Genomic DNA, 18,561 nt, shown 5'->3' on the forward strand with positions numbered 1-18,561 from the left:
TCATTTGTATGGGAGCCGGCCCTTTTAGTGGGGGAGGGGTCTCTAACCATCACTAAAACCTTTCCTGGCCCCAGAAACCTGTACATGCAAATTTTCACGCCGATTCGTTCAGTAGTTTTCGATTCTATAAGGAACATACGGACAGACAGACAGAAATCCTTTTTTATAGGTATAGATTATTTTTGTTTGTTTTTAGTTTTGTGATATTTTCAACAAATATCAACCTGATATTTCCCAAAGTTTGTGCTAAATTTCTCATAATTATAGTTGAGTTTTGTCCTATTATGTTCAAATTTTGTTTCAACTCTGTGTTAATTTTGACCCGATTTCCTTTTAATTTTGTCCTGATACTGTCATATTTTATCATAATTTTATTTTGATTTTGTTCTAAATTTAACCCGATTTAATCTTATTCTGTTCTAATTTTTTCTAGTTTTGATGCTACATTCTTTTAATTTTGTCTTATGGGAAGTTTGTTATGGTTTTAGAATTGTAATATGTTCAAACTGTCCTAATTTGGCAAAAATATTGTCTTATTATAATAACCCATATCTAGTTATTGAGCTTTAACGATCAATAGTCAATATTTTCCAATGTTGTTCAGAGTTTCTCTTAATTTCTTCTTCATTTTGTCCAGGTTTGTCCCAAATATTCTAATTTGGCCTCTCTGCTGGACTAAATTTTATATTTTGTCGCCGCAATTCGTTTAAGTTTTTACTCATTTTGAAGATAATTTAATTAGAGAAAAAGGGATTCTATAGGATAGATTTTTTTTAATCTGTGCTGGTTTTCTCTTGATAGTAACCCAATTTTGTCTTAATTTTCCCCAATTTTGTCACATTTCGTTCAAATTCTTCCACATTTGACCCGATTTGGTATTAATGCGTCCTGATTTTATTTAAGTTTAGACCTATTTTAGTAAAAACTCACATAAAGCTGTGTAAAACTTTGTCTAATTAACTTTGTTCTAAGTTTATCCCAGTTTGTCCCGACTTAGTCCTAATTTCATTCGTAAATGTTTACAGTTTGCTCAAATTATCCTTTTTGTTTGTTTATCCAATGTATTGTATGTAATCTTATTTACAGTTTGGGTCATTCGTGACTTCTGCATGGTTGGTTGGGATTTAAACCCCAATTCCGCGGTGTGAGAGGAGTGAATACTATTCGCTGCACCGTGATTGACCTCGATAATTTCACCCGTATCTGATTATTTTCCTTTTAATTTTGCCTTATTTTTCTCACAACATGGTTCAAAATGTGAAATAATTTTTTTCTAATTATAGCCCAATTATGTCTTAATTTGCTCCTATTTTGGCCAAGTAGTTCCAAGTCTGTCTCAATTTTGATACGATTTTGTTTTAATTTCATCCAAATTCTGGTCATGTTTTGCTCTAATTTTGTTTTCATTTAATTCCAATTATTTCCGCAGATTTCGGTCGCAGTTCAGCTCTAATGTTGTGCCCGGTTTTCTAAGGATTTTGTCCTTTTTATGTTGTACTTTGTCTTTATTATTATAATTTGTGCAATGTATTTAGTTCTACTAATTTTTCACACTGCAATATCTATGAAATTCTCTCCTAATTTTGTTTTTCTTGAGTCACTTTAATAGCTTGGGTCATTCGAGACTCTCCCGGGGTTGGGTCTTAATCAGAGTCTCCACTATACCGGGATGAATTTTGTCTTTCAAATTTTATCTTGACTTTATTCCAAGATTGTCTTAATTCAAGACCGAAATCATCCTAATTTAATCCGTATGTTATCCCACTAATTCTAGTTCTAAATAAGTTGCCGCAACTAAAAGTTTTACTCAGATTAGAATCATAGTATAGGTTGATTTATGTATTTTGGACGCTATTTTGGACATTTCCATTTCATTTTGCAGTAGATGTTCAAAATAGAGCACGCGTAACGCCTTCCGAAATACATAAGTCATCCTATGCTATAACACGCGTCGCGTCTGAATTTAGACTTTTCGAGATTATCCTTTTTTATGATGAAAAATCATTCAAATATCTACCAGTAAATTATTCAAATACCAAATACCAGCAAATTGGCAAGAGATATTTATCCTTCAGTTTAGTTTTTTTAAGTTTGGTATAAATAGATTACAGAAAAATGGTGAAAAGAGATTTTCCATGGGTACTCCCTTGGTTTGCTTGCAAAAATTACCTTGAATTGAAAAATAATTTAGCACAAGCAAAATATTTTTAAATTTATAAACATAAGAATTAACATTTCCAAGTGTTCTTGCTACATTTGGGGCGAAGCCTAAATTTTTTTGTAAATTTTTAGTACCGGGCACTCACGGCTTTACGGATTTCCGGAGACTTTGGCTCTTGGCTGGCCGATCATTATTTGTGCCTATCGTAGTTAAAACATCGAAATTGGCAAATGGATTTTAAATTACACCACGCCATCAGAAGCTCCAATTGTGTTGTTATGAGTGATTGTTTACCAACGTTGAGTTGAGCTGCTAATTTTTCATGCCCAATTCAATTGAATTCCCATTTAAGAAATGTGTGTTTTGAATCATTCATCTATTCATGCTGCTAAATCGAATCAAGTACCTGGGGCTTGAACTGTCCATCATTTCACACAGGATAGAGATAACGTCGGTTGCTTACCTGTAAATAGAAGCGAAAGACTTAGTATTAGCAATAAATCCCAACGCCGGCTAACAAACTCAGCAGCAGAAGGGGTGGTTTGATTTATGGTCAGGATGAATGGAAATCATTACTTCACCGTGAAAGTAGCTCTTCGAATGGCTGAATAAATGGTTTCTGGTGCTTCGTTTGCTCCAGTTCCCGAGAGTGAAACGAATGACATCCTAGACGCGCGGGCATTCTAAAAATTCAGCCTTTCGATTTTCTCAACCTATCACCGGCTTCGTTCTCTCAAGGATGCTTTCCGGAGGATTGATTACCTCTTTTGGCATATTTTCCACGGCGATGAACATTTTTCCAATTTCCCCCCGTGCCGTGATCTAAGCAGCAGAGCAGCAGCAGCAGCTGGGGAAGAAAATACGCACATGCTTCGATGATAAACAGTTGGCTGGCAGCTTCATGGGAACACACCCGTTAGCAGTTACCTTCAAAATCTTTCATATTTCCAACGTTTGATCGAGAGGAAAATTTACGATGATACACTACACGTCTTATTGCTTTTCGCTATCCGCCGCCAAGCAACGATTCTTGTTTTTTTTTTTGCTTTCCACCAAGCTTAGCGACCTTGGCGAACAGATCCCACCGTGAACTATAGATCCTCGATGTTGTGGAACTGTTGGATTAAATTCTTATCAAGTGTCTCGTCGTGGCACTCGACAGCAAAGCACGTAAATCGATCCGACCGACGACGACGACGACGCGTTGCAGACAGCGCGATACGTGCTGCGGTGGGAATGTTCGTTCAATTATATAACGATTCCGGGCTACAGATGGGTGACAGCACGATAAAAATTCAAAACCACGCAAGCCTTTTTTGTCATTTAGGATGAGAAATCATAACAAGGTAAAAAATGGGAAATCTCGTTGTAGCTTCCAGAATACGAAATCAATAACTGCCGATGAAATTACATCAGCAAGACATCTGTTAAATTGTTTAATTGTTCTCACACTCAGCTGTAAAATTATGGATAATAATGTCTGATTGTGATGTACGTTCAAGCTATAACTCCAACTGAAAACTACATTTGCCAGAACGAACTTCATTTGAATTTAAATTATCCTTACTCAATTTCATCAGCGTAATTGAAATGCGAAATAGATATCCTAAATCATGCTCACGATCTCACTCACACTCACCGGCAGCAGGCAGGATGTTCATCGAACGGTTATGGAATGCCCCGGCGCCACTTACGGAGACCCTCGTGGCTCAACAAGCTGCACTAATTATGCTGCAAATGCATATTTGATACGGCGCACGAGATTAGCAGCATGTCGCGGCAGCAGGCAGAAGCAGGCAGCACGGTCGGTCGGTAGTGTGACAGGAAATGAATTCCTATCACTCTTCGTATCCGTTTTCCTGCTCCTGCGAATGGGCCCCGCCGCGCCCCGTCCACACGATGGGCCACGAGAGACCGATGATGTTGGTCCGGCGCGTAGAGTTGTTCGTCACCGAGTCTAATCTAATGATATCCGCTAAAATAAATCTTCCCGGTCCCGGCCTCGGCCCGCTGCTGCTCGTGGCAGATTGCGCTAACGAACCGGATTGGATCTGACACCATCCCGGTTCCTGGTTGCGAAGATACGACAACGCGACTGCCACCCAAGTCGGCGACGCTGCGCCGGGCTATTTAGTAGTAGCATTGGGTAGCAACGTGTTACGGGCAGCGGGCGGCAAATCTAACGCTCGAAATTCCATTAAGATTGAAGATTCTCGATACGCACACCACCACCGGCGCACCGGCCAGCAGCTGAGAATCGTCCTAACCAGGCGCACCGTATCGCGCCGCCCACCACCAGATCAGATCAGGTGGTGCGCCGTACGATAAACAAGCGTTTAGCAGCTGGAAGCGCAATATGAAACACTTGGGAATCTAATGATAGACTGACCCCGGAACCAGGAGATAAGCACGCGGTTGAAGATATTAAATGTAACGTGTTGGAGGTTTGTTAAATCACGGTTGGTTAAGCTAGTAAACGCTCGTTGATGGAAAGTGAATTGCATCTGCAAGACGCATTTACAGTAGATAGGATTATGCGGTTAGAAAGTGGATAATTTGGTTTGGCAAAATGACGAGTTGCAGCTGGAAGTTGGAAGGGTGTAGTTGTCATTCTAATTTGGGGTATAATTATACGTTGACTTCGAGCTACCTTGAACTTGAAGTTAATCGTTGCAGTTTTAAGTACATTTCTAAAGTTCAAAAAAAGCAAAGCCGACAGACTTTGCAGTCGCTCAACCGAGATTCGAATATACGACGACTGGCTTTGTTAGACCAGAATCATAACTCGAAGCTAACTGGGTGACTCACTATCGTTTAATTTTATAATTTATGTATTTTGAATTGATTTTTATATAATAATAATACATTCAACAGATATTTATTAGCTTCAAAACGAAACATCCAAGTATTCGCAAAAGCGGTGCGATAAGCAACCCAAAGCGATTCAAAAATCCTATGCCTTTCAGATCTGTAAAACTCCGCCTGCTGGAATCTATTTATCCTAACATCAATCATCCCAATCGATGATTTAAATAACTATAGTATGATAAAAAGGTTGACGTAATCAAATCCTTTTCTTCAGCAACATGCCATGTTCCTTTGCACAGGCATAGGTCAATCTCTTCTTCGCTAGACAGTACCTCTAGCAGCAGATATCACGATCCTATCTTCGACTGTCAATAAAGACGGCCTGTTATCTTCGGCCCGCTTAGGTATGGCATGTGCCTTCCAACCAAGGTATATTTTCGCACACTGACTGTATTATTATTGATACATCGTTCGAACGGGAGAGAACAACAACAACAAGGCAAATTCCGTCGCTTCTTGCTGGAAAGATTCAATAGGAAAATCTTGTTTGCCACTCGAACGACGACAGCGGAAGTCTGCCGTTCGGTCAAAGCTTCCAGTAGAACGCCCACCATCAATCACCGTTGGGAATTTCTCAAAGAGAAATCGCCCTACATAATGCTATCATATTTTTTCCCAACACTAACTCCTTCCCGTTGTAGACAAGATAGAGAATGAATGAATGGAAAGAGTATTAGCGCTGATTTTCCCGAACAAACCGATGCATATGGAGGCTATTTACCTAACGCTTCCCTGGCCTTAGGCTTGGCCAGAGCTAAGGAATTCAAGGGAACATAAATCATACTGTGCTAGGCACCGGCGAGTTTGTCGAAAAAAGTGGTAGATTTCGTGCATGCTCAAGAAAATTATGAGCAATGGTGTGGTGTGCATTTCAATGTTCCGTAAGCTTCTGGCCGTGCTCAAGTGTAAAATACACGTCGCACTGGAAAAAAAATCACATTTCATTCCCAAACAGATGCACAGCGTACATGGCCATAAGTTGACGTCGAAGTTTGTACTTCCGGGGAAAACAGTTATGCACTCCCACAGCAGAGAAATGCACATCACACCAGAAAGTAGTAAATATAGTGACATTTCGAAGCAATTTGCGCGCGGGCTCTTGCGACTGTGTGCAGCTCGTCTTTCTCCGAATACGGCACTCCGACACGAATTACACCCCTAGGAGCAGAAAATGCACAAATTACAATTCAAATCCCATACACACCCACACACGGGCACATATATGCTCGTTGTACAAAACTCACGCAAGCAGGAAAGCTTTCCTTTTTCCCAGACAGACAGGCAGGCAGGCAGACGAACAAACAAACACGTTCAAATTGCATTCATCGGCAAAAGAGCAGCAGTAGCAGCAACAGCAACAGCACCATTTCCATGCCGCTCGCTCCTTCAGTAAATAACATCCATCTGACACTTAATTATCTTTTTAATGGTTTTCTTTTCCGCTGGCTGGCTGGCTGGCTGCCTTGGCTTGGCTGGAGTGCGGGTAACGCCGTTCCACTCATGTCCTGAAGGGTTTCCATCTTGGGTCAAACGCATCGAAACGATTGCAAATGCAGCGACGGTCGAAGTAATCCGAACAGACGCAATAATTGACTTCGATATTTGTACCGATATTGTATGGGATTTCTGCTGATTTGATTGGAATATCGTGCGTCTCCATCAATTGGTACAATGTATGTAAATGGAGAAGCGTGGTAGTTCATACCGATATCATCTATCAATTGCTTTTCGAATCGAATCAAAATATTTCCGACCGACGCTGTAACAATATTGCAAAAAGCTCTCTCGTCTGAGAAACCCTGCTAGTCGCTGGATGGCACAAGTATATTTACGCAAAAGCACCGAAACAGGAAATTACCCAGCTATGTGACACATTCCTTCGTATTGCCCTCCTCTAACCAGCAACGAGCTGTTAGCGGAAGTGGTGGACAGTTTGACAGGAATAATTGCCAATATAGCGGAGGCAAATTGGAAAGATGTACCTACCAGACTGTAAGAAGACTACTTTCTTACTGCTGCCAGAGCAGAACTCTTGGCAGGTCCGCTTGGCAGCGGAAAAGATTGCATTTCGCGTAGTCAAGTGCATGTCACACTAACTAATTTTCTCTAAAAGTCTATAAAAAACAACTCGTTTTTTAAACCCGCTAAAATCCATTCTTGACAGGAATCATTCTGGATTCAGTGTCGATTTACAAATTACTGACAGTAAAAATAAGTGGAAAGATCATAAAAACTCACAAACCAAGCCCATTAAGTTTATGGCCAAGCTTTCAGTACTTCTCTCATCATTGTTATCAACTCTCAACGTAATCAAGATGCGTGCAATTAAACACGGTGTGTACATAAATGCTTATTTTTATTCATTAACTCTGATATTAATTGATATTTTATTCCGCCTGTCTCTATCTCTAGCTGTTTCTGTGTTGTAAACGGCGCATTGCTCGAGAAGTATTTCAATGGCTTGGATGGAATGCTGCCGCATCCATAAAAATTTTATTTCCGGAAAAAATACATAAAAATCCTTTTCACTCATGGTACCTATTTGACTACTCATGACTGTGTAATTGCCAGACTATCAAGGGGATAAATTCTACATTCAACATTGACTCAAATGAGGATTTTTCTGTTATTAAAAGTTTTACAACAAGCTTTATTGAAAATTATTAAATTATTGAATCGATTTTTCTCTTTAGTGGGTTAAAATCTCAACCAATACAATAAGGCTTCTTCAACAGTTGTAATTTTTCGCATAGTTTTCCATAGCTTGCAGAGGACGGCTCACAGACTTTTTCCCAGTAGGGAAAAATTTCAAATTTTATTTGTCTGGTTCGCGCGTACCATGCCTCGTAACTGCAGCAACATTTTTTATATGGACATAGTCGATGATATGTTCGAAAAAAGCGCCCAAAATTTGGTGAGAAATATTGACAAACAAAAGAGCTACGAGCATTTTAGGGATTTTTGCGGCGAAAACGTAGACTGACCGCCCACATCCCCTTCAACCTGTGCCTAAGTGATGTTTTAACGCGATTATTACAATAGATCAACTAGACTGGTCGCAGTAATGAGTCCACACATAAAAAAACGCGATTGGTTATTGCTCGGGTACAGGTAAGACTGCCATAACTAATTATTGACGTGATAATGGCGGAGTTAATGTTGTGACCACGCCCAAATGCTTCACTTCACACTTCGATTCGATCTATCTTTACATCCTGGAATTTTTTTCTGTTTCACTTGCCTCTGACTCTGTCGCGGTCCAATGTAAACTATTTTTATTAAAGGTGGAGAAATGTTTGGTAGAACGAACAATGATAGACTGGATAAAACTGCGAAACTTCGATATGGGGCCAAACATATATTGCGTAGTTCAGTTGCTGAATGGGACTCTAACCCACACTCTCTCGTTTTGCGCACAAGTGTTTTAACAGTTAAACTACCAGCACACCCTATTGTAGATAGTCTCACATCTAGTTTCGATCATTCCAATCTAACCATTCGCACGACACTGAGGAAGCCTGCTAGTCGTGGGCGAAATATGTATCTGTCAAGAGTAAAATATACGTAGTAGAATTCAATTGGATAAGATTTTTTTTTATTTTATTTTTATTTAATTTCCAGATATAGGAAGTGTGTAATGCTATACAGGGGAATGATAGAATTGAGAGAAGAAACAAAAGTAGGTATTAGACTACCTAACATAACAGGCGACAGTAGTTTAGTGGATAAAGCTACCGAGTACCAACCGAAAAAACGTGGCGTGGGTGCGAGCCCCACCTGCTAATGCACAATTCGATATACTTTTGGTTTATATCGAAATTTTCTAGTTCATCCCATTAATCATTCTTCGCATCAGGCACTTACTCCTTTTCCAAATCAGAAGCAGGAGTTGACGGAAGGGGTTGTTTTGAAAAAACGACGATAGGCTTGGTTGTTGAAACTACCGCAGCGTAACTTTAATCGAGGCCACCTACAAATTGCTCGCTCGGATATCTACGTCGTCTCTCTCCTAAACTTCGCTTCTCCTCCTCTAGCGGCATAAATCCGGGATAGCACTGTATTACGTATTCTTCGCCAATTCGTTAAGCGTTTCGACCTTCACAATTTTGCCGCCTCTCTTTCTACCTAGCTAGCACCAAATCGTACATTAACGTATGCAAATGATTGTAAATAACTCTTAGCAAATTCGGAATCGAAACTTAGGCTTAATAAAGTGCGCCCATGCGATATTTTCAATCGTATATAATGATAATAACTGACACAAATACGATTTTCAGTACAGAATTGTATAGCAATACGGAGCGAGTCGCGCTTAATCGGATATTATCGTAAATAAATACTTACATAGAAGTAACGCGTTAAACTATTCCTTATCACGTATATCACCTTCAAAATAGTGCGTATATGCCAGTTTTGCGCATCAAATACGATTTATTAGCATGCATATCTGTACGTGCGGCCAAGTATCCACGAGCGCGGAATTAGTTGACCACGATCCTGGAGAGGAGAAAACGCCAGAAGGAAAACAGAGATCGTGAGGAGCTGGAACAACTGTTCCAGGGTAATAACACCCCAAGTAGCACACATTCGGTCCGTTTAGTTGAAGCAACCGAATTACGGCTGAAATTAGTCGTAATTCGGTTACCACAACTACTTTGTAACAACCGTGCTAGTAGGGACGCGCAAGTTTTACGAGAAGGTGAACCAAACTCGTACGGGCTGCACATCTAAACCTGACATTTGTAGGGACGAGGGAGGGGATCTAATTACAAACGAGCGCGAGGTGGTCGACACGTGGAAGAAGTATTTCGATGAGCACCTCAACGGCGATATAGCAGCAGGAGACACAACGGGAGTTAAATTCGTCAGCTGAAGAATAATAGAGCCGTCGGAAAGGACAGACTCCCTGCAGAGAGCTCTACAAAAATGGTTGAGAACCGTTAGCAACGGCACTTCATTGGATAATTTCTAAGATTTGGGAGCAGGAGAAACTACCGGAGGAGTGGATGGAAGGTGTAGTCTATCTCATCTACAAAAAGGGCGACCGGATAGATTGCTGTAACTACCGTGACATCACGTTGCTCAACGCCGCCTACACAGTGCTCTCCCACATTTTGTTGCGTCGACTACCCTCAATAGCAACATAATTCGTAGGGCAGTATCAGGCGGACTTTATGGGGGCCCTTGCTACTACGGATCAAATTTTTACTATCCGATAATTCCTTCAGAAATGTCAGGAGTACAACGTGCCCACGCATCATATTTACGTGGATTTCAGAGCAGCATACGATACAGTTAAACGCGAACAGCTATGGCAGATAATGCACGAGTACCGTTTTCCGAACAAACTGACGCGGCTGAACTCTGGAGCGAGTGATGTGCTACGTGTGCGTTTCGGGGACACTCTCGAGTCCTTTCGAATCGCGCAGAAGGTTACTGCAAGGGGATGGACTGTCCTGTATGTTATTCAATATCGCTATCGAAGGTGTGATCCGGCGAGCGAACATCGAAACTAGAGGAACGATCTTCAGCAAGAGTAGCCAGCTTCTAGCCTTCGCAGACGACCTCGACATCATTACTAGAAACCTTGGGACGGCAGGAAGAGGTTCCAGAGAAAACAATGTTTGCTTCCAGTGACAGTGACTATTGACGGCGTTGAACTGGAAGTGGTTGATGAGTTCGTATATTTGGGATCTCTGGTCACCGCTGACAGTAACATAATTAAGGAGATTCAACGATACATTCAAGCTGCAAGTCCAGCCTACTTCTCCTTCCGCAAAACGCTTCGATCAAATAGCATTTGCCGCCGCACAAGCTGATGATGTACAAAACGCTCACCAGACCAGTAGTCCTCTACGAACTTGAGACAACAACTTTGAACGAAAGACTTATTTGAACGTATTTGGCCGTATTTGAACGAAAGATGTTCCGGACTAGTTTTGACGGAGTACAAACGGAAAGCGGAGAGTGGAGGCATATGAACCACGAGTTGCGAACACTACTTGGAGAGATTGCCATCGTTTACACGGCGAAAGTGGAAAACTTATTTCGCCTACGACTTGCAGGCTTCCTCAGTGTCTGTTTTTGAACTAAATTAGCCAAAGCAATTTTACAGTTTTTATAGGAGATATGGGTACGAGATCTATGTGTGGGTACACTGACCAAGACACTGCCTTGAGGAACCCCGGACGAAATCTGCAACGGAGTAGAACATGCCCCGTCAACTCTCACCGTTGAGCTACGCCTCGTCAAATACGACAGAACTAATTGTGTCAGCCATTCACGAAGAGCCCTTCTTCTAAACGTGTCAATCGCTAGAGTGTGTGAAACTTTGTCAAAAGCCTTGGGAAAATCAATTTATTGTTCGACTTTATCCACAAGAGTCGATATAGCAAAGCTTAGCAAATTTGTAGTGGTCTACAGCCTTTTCATGTAACCGTGTTGATCTGCAGAAATTATGGATTTGACAGAGTGGTAGAGCGAATTGTGCACCATATTTTCAAGGACCTGCTAAGGATGGAGATCTCACGATAGTTCTTTGTATCCAACGAGGCAAAACCAGATTTATAAATCGGCGTGCTTGAATGCAATCGGAACCTTTTGATCCATCGATGGATGCAACTTCAGTAGAATATCATGTGCAGGGAAATTTATACGGAGAATGTTCGCCTCATAACGCGGAATACTGCTCAGGTACGTTTTAGATAAAGGTGGTGAATTATTACCAGACACACTTTGAAAGAAAGACGGAAACATATTCGCGGATTCGCAGTAAATTTTTGTTTGGCATCTAGTCCTTTGTAGCGTATCTTTTAAGGTGTATCTTTCATTGCGTGTCGGTCCTTAACGTAGTTCCAGAATCGCTTTCGATCTATTCTTAAGTCACTTTAAGTCACTTTTCAAGTCTAATTCCAATGATAAATTCACAATTTGAAGTCCAATAAACTTGGACATTTTAAAGTCCAATATAAGTTACATTTTAAGTCCAATTTCAAACATTCCTTGATTACTATCTGCGACACTAATGTCAAGTGTGATGAATTGGAAAGTTGGGAGATTACGGTAGGCCGACCTCGTCGCAAGGATGCCGGACGACTGTGTAGTGAAATGAAATTATGGCGTTCACAACAAACATAATAGGTGACGGAAAAGGGACCTACAATGTTCCATTGCAAGTCCAGTTTTAGGCCTTATTTCATGTCTGAGTGCATGTTCCATTTCAAGTCCCATTTCTTGTCCAGTCCTATTTCAATTATTTCAATTTTAGGTTGAACCTATCTCATATCTATTCCATATCTCATTTCAAGTCGAATTCGAACTCGAAAATCACAAATTCAAGCACATTTTCAACCATGTGCATGTCCAATGCCAAGTCTAATTACATGTCCAACGGCAAGTACAATTTCAAGTCCAATTTTAAGGACTACTTTAAGGCCTATACCTGTACCTGTAAAAATAAAGTAAATCAAGTACAAATTAGTTCAAATTCAAGTCCATATTAATATCTAATTTCAGGACTAACATAATTACCATTTCAATTAATATGCCAAATCCAACTTCAAGCCCAATTTTATGTCTAATTTCATGTCCAATTTCATGTCCAATTTAAAGTCATATTTGAACTTCAATTTTTAATCCAGTTTCAAGTCCAATTCTAAGTTCAATTTAAAGTAAAGTAAATCTGAATTTGTCGTAATTCAGGTTCGATCACGGGTTTCAATGCCGCCTTTAAAGTGCTATCCCAAATCATTTTCCGCCGTCTATCACCAATTGCGAAAAGATTTGTGGAAATGGATCAAACCGGCTTCGTTGAAGAACAGTTGCAAAAGGGCCTCGATTACACAATTCCCACCTGAGCCGGCAAACACGTGCGGTCGCACAGAGCCTCGCTCTTCAGAGAAGCCTCGCGCTTCAGGGGAGCCTCACGCATGGTGATGATTAGAGAAAAAAGTTAAAAATATTCTAGCGGACAATCTCTGGCTGCATACAACAAAATTGACTGTTCAGAAATATTTGCATGATTTCCACATCTCGATTTTCAGAGTGTAAAGTGTTAAGAAAAAATCGATGAAATTAGGCCTCGCTGCTTTGGAATGGGTCATTACATAATAGGCCGTATGAATAAAACAGTTTACTTTGCTTTTCTCTTTAAATCGCATGGGAGCATTTGCTCTAACTCTTTTATTCATACGGCCTAATGTGTCAAACGACTCGGCTCAGCTTGCACGCCAATTTTTTACGGAGGCTTCAATCAAATAGGCACTTAGCTCTTTTGAACCAATGAAATCTCCAAGTCCAGATGGTATTTTACCTATTTTTTACAGAAAATGGACGACGTTATAATAGGTCGTATGAATTAAAGAGTTTGCTTTGTTTTTTCTAGGTAAAACTTATGGGAGAAGTAATGAATTTTTTTTTATTCATATGACCTAATGTCCGAGCTCATCAACCTGTTTCGAATCAGTTGCGCCTTGGGATATATTCCGGAAAGTTGGCGGAAAATAGAGGTGGTTTTCGTACTTCAGGCAGATAAAAAAAAGAAAACCATGCCTAAGGCTTTCAGACTAATAAGTCTGACAATGATGGAAAAAATCACAGATAGCTTTATCTGCAGCGATTAAAAACTCGCTGCAGATAAAGCTATCTGTGATTTTTCCCTCCGTTGCATAAAAATTCACATACTTTCCAAAATGCCAAAAGTGACGTTAATTGAGAAACCACTCAAATATCAGAAGGCGGTATTTTGTGTTTTTCTTGATATTGAAGGAGCCTTCGATTACACATCCTTCATTTCAATCATTAACGATTTCTTTCAAAACGGAATTGAACACACTATAATGAGCTACATTCAAGCAATACTTCCGAGTAAAGAAATTACAGCGTCATTGGGAGATACGTCAGTCACGATTTTAGTGATCAAAGGATGTACACAAGGAGTTTTCTCCCCCTTGCTTTGAATACTGGTGACCGTCGCTCTCATTCACAAGATAATGCAGCTTGGTTTTGAGCCGTTTATTGCTTAGGCCGTCGACGTAGAACTTATTATCAGAGTAAAGTTTGACGCAGTACTGTTAAGGTTCTTTCTAGGAGCTCTAAACACCATCGTGTTATGATACTTATAACGGACTTTATAAAAACCACATAGAAACAGTTGTTAACTCCACGCAATAATTCTCGATAAAAAACCTAACTGGGCCTAGACTATGCTGTTAAGCAAGCATCCCGTTGGAATCAAATACAGAGTTGTACAGTTATACAATTTACAGTACAGTTATACAGTTATACAGTTATACAGTACTAAACAGTTATACAATTTATTTATCTAAATTCTACAGTAGCTATAAAACTACTCAACTTAACTTGTAGTGAACTACGTTCGATTACGGGAGTCCTAACTGCACATTGTCCCGCTCTTTTCATTTAAAGAATATCGGATGACACCGAAACCTGCTACTTTTGTAACTCTGAACTTGAAAGTTCGGCGCATTTGCTGTGCAACTACGGGGCTCTAGCGTTATCTAGGCCTAACTTTGTCAAAAGTGTCGTTTCTTTTCTAGAACCCAAATCTCAAATTAATTGATTTTATTAACCATATAGCACCGAATTTTGGCACAAGATTACAATCCAATGCCCTAGTGTCATACAAAAAACCTCGCTGCTTAAACTGCACAGGGCGTTATAACGCTGGCCCTAATTCCCACACACCATATTTGTTCGTTTACTCCGAAACCGCATATGATACCATCGACCGAAAGAAGCAATGGAAAATCATGGATGAGAAAAGCTTCCCCAGAAAGCTCATCAAAACTGGATCAATCTATTATCAACGAATTATCAACGAAAGTCGTGCTTACTATGGGCTTCACAAGCAATTGCGTTGCGGTCGAGCAGTCTAAGCCCCCGTATAAAGTGCACCCTGTACAAGACGCTTTTTTGGACCGGTTATTATCCACGGGCATGAAACATGACCAATACTGAAGACCTGCGAGCGCTCGGAGCTTTCGAAAGGCGATTGCTCAGAACGATCTTCGGTGTCGTACAGGAGAATGGAGCCTCTATGCTCCGACGAGGAGGATAAACCATGAACTCGAACAGCTCTATGGCGAACCCAAATTTTTCCACACCCAAAAAGGCTAATTTTAGTCTTGTCACGCATGGAGATTGTGCAAAAATTTAGGTCTACAATTCCGCATTTTACAGCATTTGTACAGTTTGGTTAAATTATGCAAAGTAAATTTATTCAACAATTTGCCGGTAAAAAAGCGTGCTCGGAAAAATTAAATAAAAAAAGTTAACCGGAAAAGTTTGATGCTACATACAATGACCGCTATAGTCTAGCAAACGCGCTGCAGCTACAATCTATATTTTAGAGAGGTTCCGGTCTTAAAATGTCGAAAAGTTGCAAACAAATGTTTAATGAATACTGCAAGTTTTCTGCATGTATCCACACATTCGAGCTCGCATCGTATTTTCATTCGTCGACTTTTCAAATAAAAATCACCATTCTTGATTCATTCTAACGAACATACTGTTTTGCTTACCGTTCCCTCTGTGCCTCGCTAGCAGCTGGACCATAGTTTATATCACTCTACCAGGCCGGCCGCCGCGCACCGGCCGGTTGGTTGCCGTACGGTTCCAGTTCAGCTCGGTCAGCTTGCCGGCCAGTGATGATTTTTTTTGTTTCTCGTCCTGACGCTCGCCCGTTCGCACTACGGATTGTCAAAACTCATTCCGTTCGCCGTCGAAAGTCGGTCGGCCAGCCGGCAGGCAGGCAGTAGCAGCAGCAGCGGCAGCAGCAGCGGCAGCAGCAACAAGCAGGACAATGGCGTTTCCGGCACGTAATAATGTGTCACAGTCGATGGTTTGTTTGCTCGTTGCTACGTTCCTACGTACGAGTTGTTGACCGATTTTTGTTGTTCGGTTGCTGTGCAACTTAATGCATTGAGGGGAGCAAATATTCCATTTATAGTCCTTGGTATTCGACGTAAAGTTTAATTCTGCATGCCGGTGCTGGATTTTCATCGAATATATGCGCTTGGTGATGGCTCACTTGGTAGGTAATTAGGTAGCGTTATGTGGTGTTCGTTCGCTTTGGATTCATACGAATGTTTAACCCTCTAACAGGCAACATCGAAAAACGATGCGATCAAGCTAGTGACTAATTTTCATGAAAACACTCTCAAAAGGAGCTCAACTTTGGATTTTCCTGCAAAAATGACCTGGACGACCCCCAGGTACCTAACATAGATTATAAGTTTTTTCGTTTTTTACGTCCCATTTATATTTTGCAATCAAATCTTCTTGCTCAAGGTGTCCTTTTCCATCAAAAGTAAAAATGTTGCAACATTGAAGCCAAAATACCTGCCTAACCCGTTAAAGGGTAAATAATTAATTGATAGTGAAAGATTTTCACTCGAAATAATGAATGGGTTCTATTAATGATGGCCAATGCAGTAAAAATTATGCATTTTAAACATTATGTCAACAGCTATCGAGTTTATTTAATCCTACTTAATTAAATTTTCAAATTGTCAACATATTATTCAATGTACAATTTTGTTCCTTTCTGCTGACCAGCAGTCAAATTCTGCATACTTTGTGTGCGACTGCAAGTTTGGACCACAACCAATACATTCAATTTATTTGTTGTTACTTCATCAGGAACAGTAAACAGGCGACAGAAAACAATGACAATGGTTTTCCGATACAGTTCCGGTTTCGTTTGTGGTTTTCTCGAATGCGTACAAAGAACTTTATTCTTTATAAAGCCAGCATGATTTCTCCATCTTCCCGCATTTAGTTGAAATGATGATGACTGGACCTGTATTTTACGCAAATTAAATTGCTACAATGCTCAAGTCCAAAAAAACAAGTTCAAGGAACCAAAGAACGAAAAGGATTGTACTGGGGAATACCAGCTGATAAGCTACACTGTATCATTATGGCTAGCTTTTGTACTTTTGAAAGGATGTAATATTTTGTTGCAGCACTGCGCTGACGAAAAGCAGCCAAAGCTTCTAACAATTACCGGTGCCATTTTGTCATTTTTATTCTCCCAACTAAATCTTCCATAAGACTTTACGTAAACCGTACAGCACATAAACGCACCATAATACAAAGCATCTTCATAGTAACAGCTGCTTATTTTTTACCATAAATTCATCGCCGACCAGCAGCTAGTCGTAGGCCCATTCAGAATCCGCTTTATCCGCTCACGGGTTTCAATCTTTGCCATTCGGTCCCACGGGGCCCGTTAAGCCGTGTGCTCTTGGGGGCGTTGTTCAGAAGACAAGCCTTTCGGATTTGGGGTAATATAAAGACAGCGCAAAAAAAAAGAACCGGTTGGAAGGAACTAAAAAGGAAAATCCTCTGTTCCGGTTACCTTGGTACCTTGGTGAGTGGTGCTGCCTGCTCTCGAAAGGTTGAAAGCGAGCCAAGGTTCAGAAGGGGATTGCTATTTCGTCCTCTTCTTGCTGCTGTGCTGCTGGTCTGCTGTCTACCACCTACTTGCTTGGGCAATGGTTGCATTTTTTACGAGTGTTTTTTGCGAAGACACGCTTTTCACGACAATAGCGTGTTTAAATTGATTCAATTTGAGTGTCTTGTTATAAAGTATTGCAATTTTCGGCTTAACCAGCTGGAAATCTATAACTTCTCCTTTTCGAAAAATATTGGTTGTCATTGGGAATGAGGATATTTATGAAATGTTTTCTGTAGTATGCTTCAACACTTTATATTATAGAGGGGATCACAAGAACTAATTTCAAACGATTTTCCCTTTGTTTTTTTATCGACGGCTTTTCAAAACGTACTCAAAAATATAAGACTACTTAAAGTGCTTGTTTCAGAAATGAAATATGTTTAAGTCATGAAGAGTTTTGAACCTTTTTAGATAGAAACGTTTTTAGCGCTGCCATGTACGGAGGATTATTTTCGCAATGTATTTCTTCTGAGCAAGAAAATGAAGTGTGGAGTACAGAAAGTGCTCATGGACAGTAGCACTTTCTATCTGTTTAGATAATCAGAGTATCGAATGTCCTAAAAAATTGAAATACATTCTCTCTTCTAAAGACTTCATCAAATTGTGAACTTTAAAAACATTAAAGATTATGTATCGAATAACGGCTCTGCGTCATGAACCTCACCAGAATGTTATCAAACGTTATACTATCTCAAACTGAAACTATCTATTTCACTCTAAGACTGTCTCCAATATCATGCCAGCATCAGTATGCTAGACTTGGGTTACCATTGCAAAGACACGACAAGAAAAACAACCACAACTCTGTTGCAGAGCAATGTTACCACCAGAAAGCATCCATCTGTGATTGAGGTTTGCAGCAGCAGCCCATGCCATCTGAGGGCACCAGCAGATAAGGTTCATAACTTTCAAAATAAGCACCCACTTTTGGGCGTCATCGCTCTTTATCCGATGCTCGAAAAATTTCGACAACATCGTGAGGAACGCAGCCTCCGAGGCAGGTCGGCCGGCACCGGGGGGAAAAAATAACACAAATCCTTCAAAAGCTAAA

This window comes from Sabethes cyaneus, chromosome 3 (genome assembly GCF_943734655.1).
Source record: "Sabethes cyaneus chromosome 3, idSabCyanKW18_F2, whole genome shotgun sequence".
NCBI lineage: Eukaryota > Metazoa > Arthropoda > Insecta > Diptera > Culicidae > Sabethes > Sabethes cyaneus.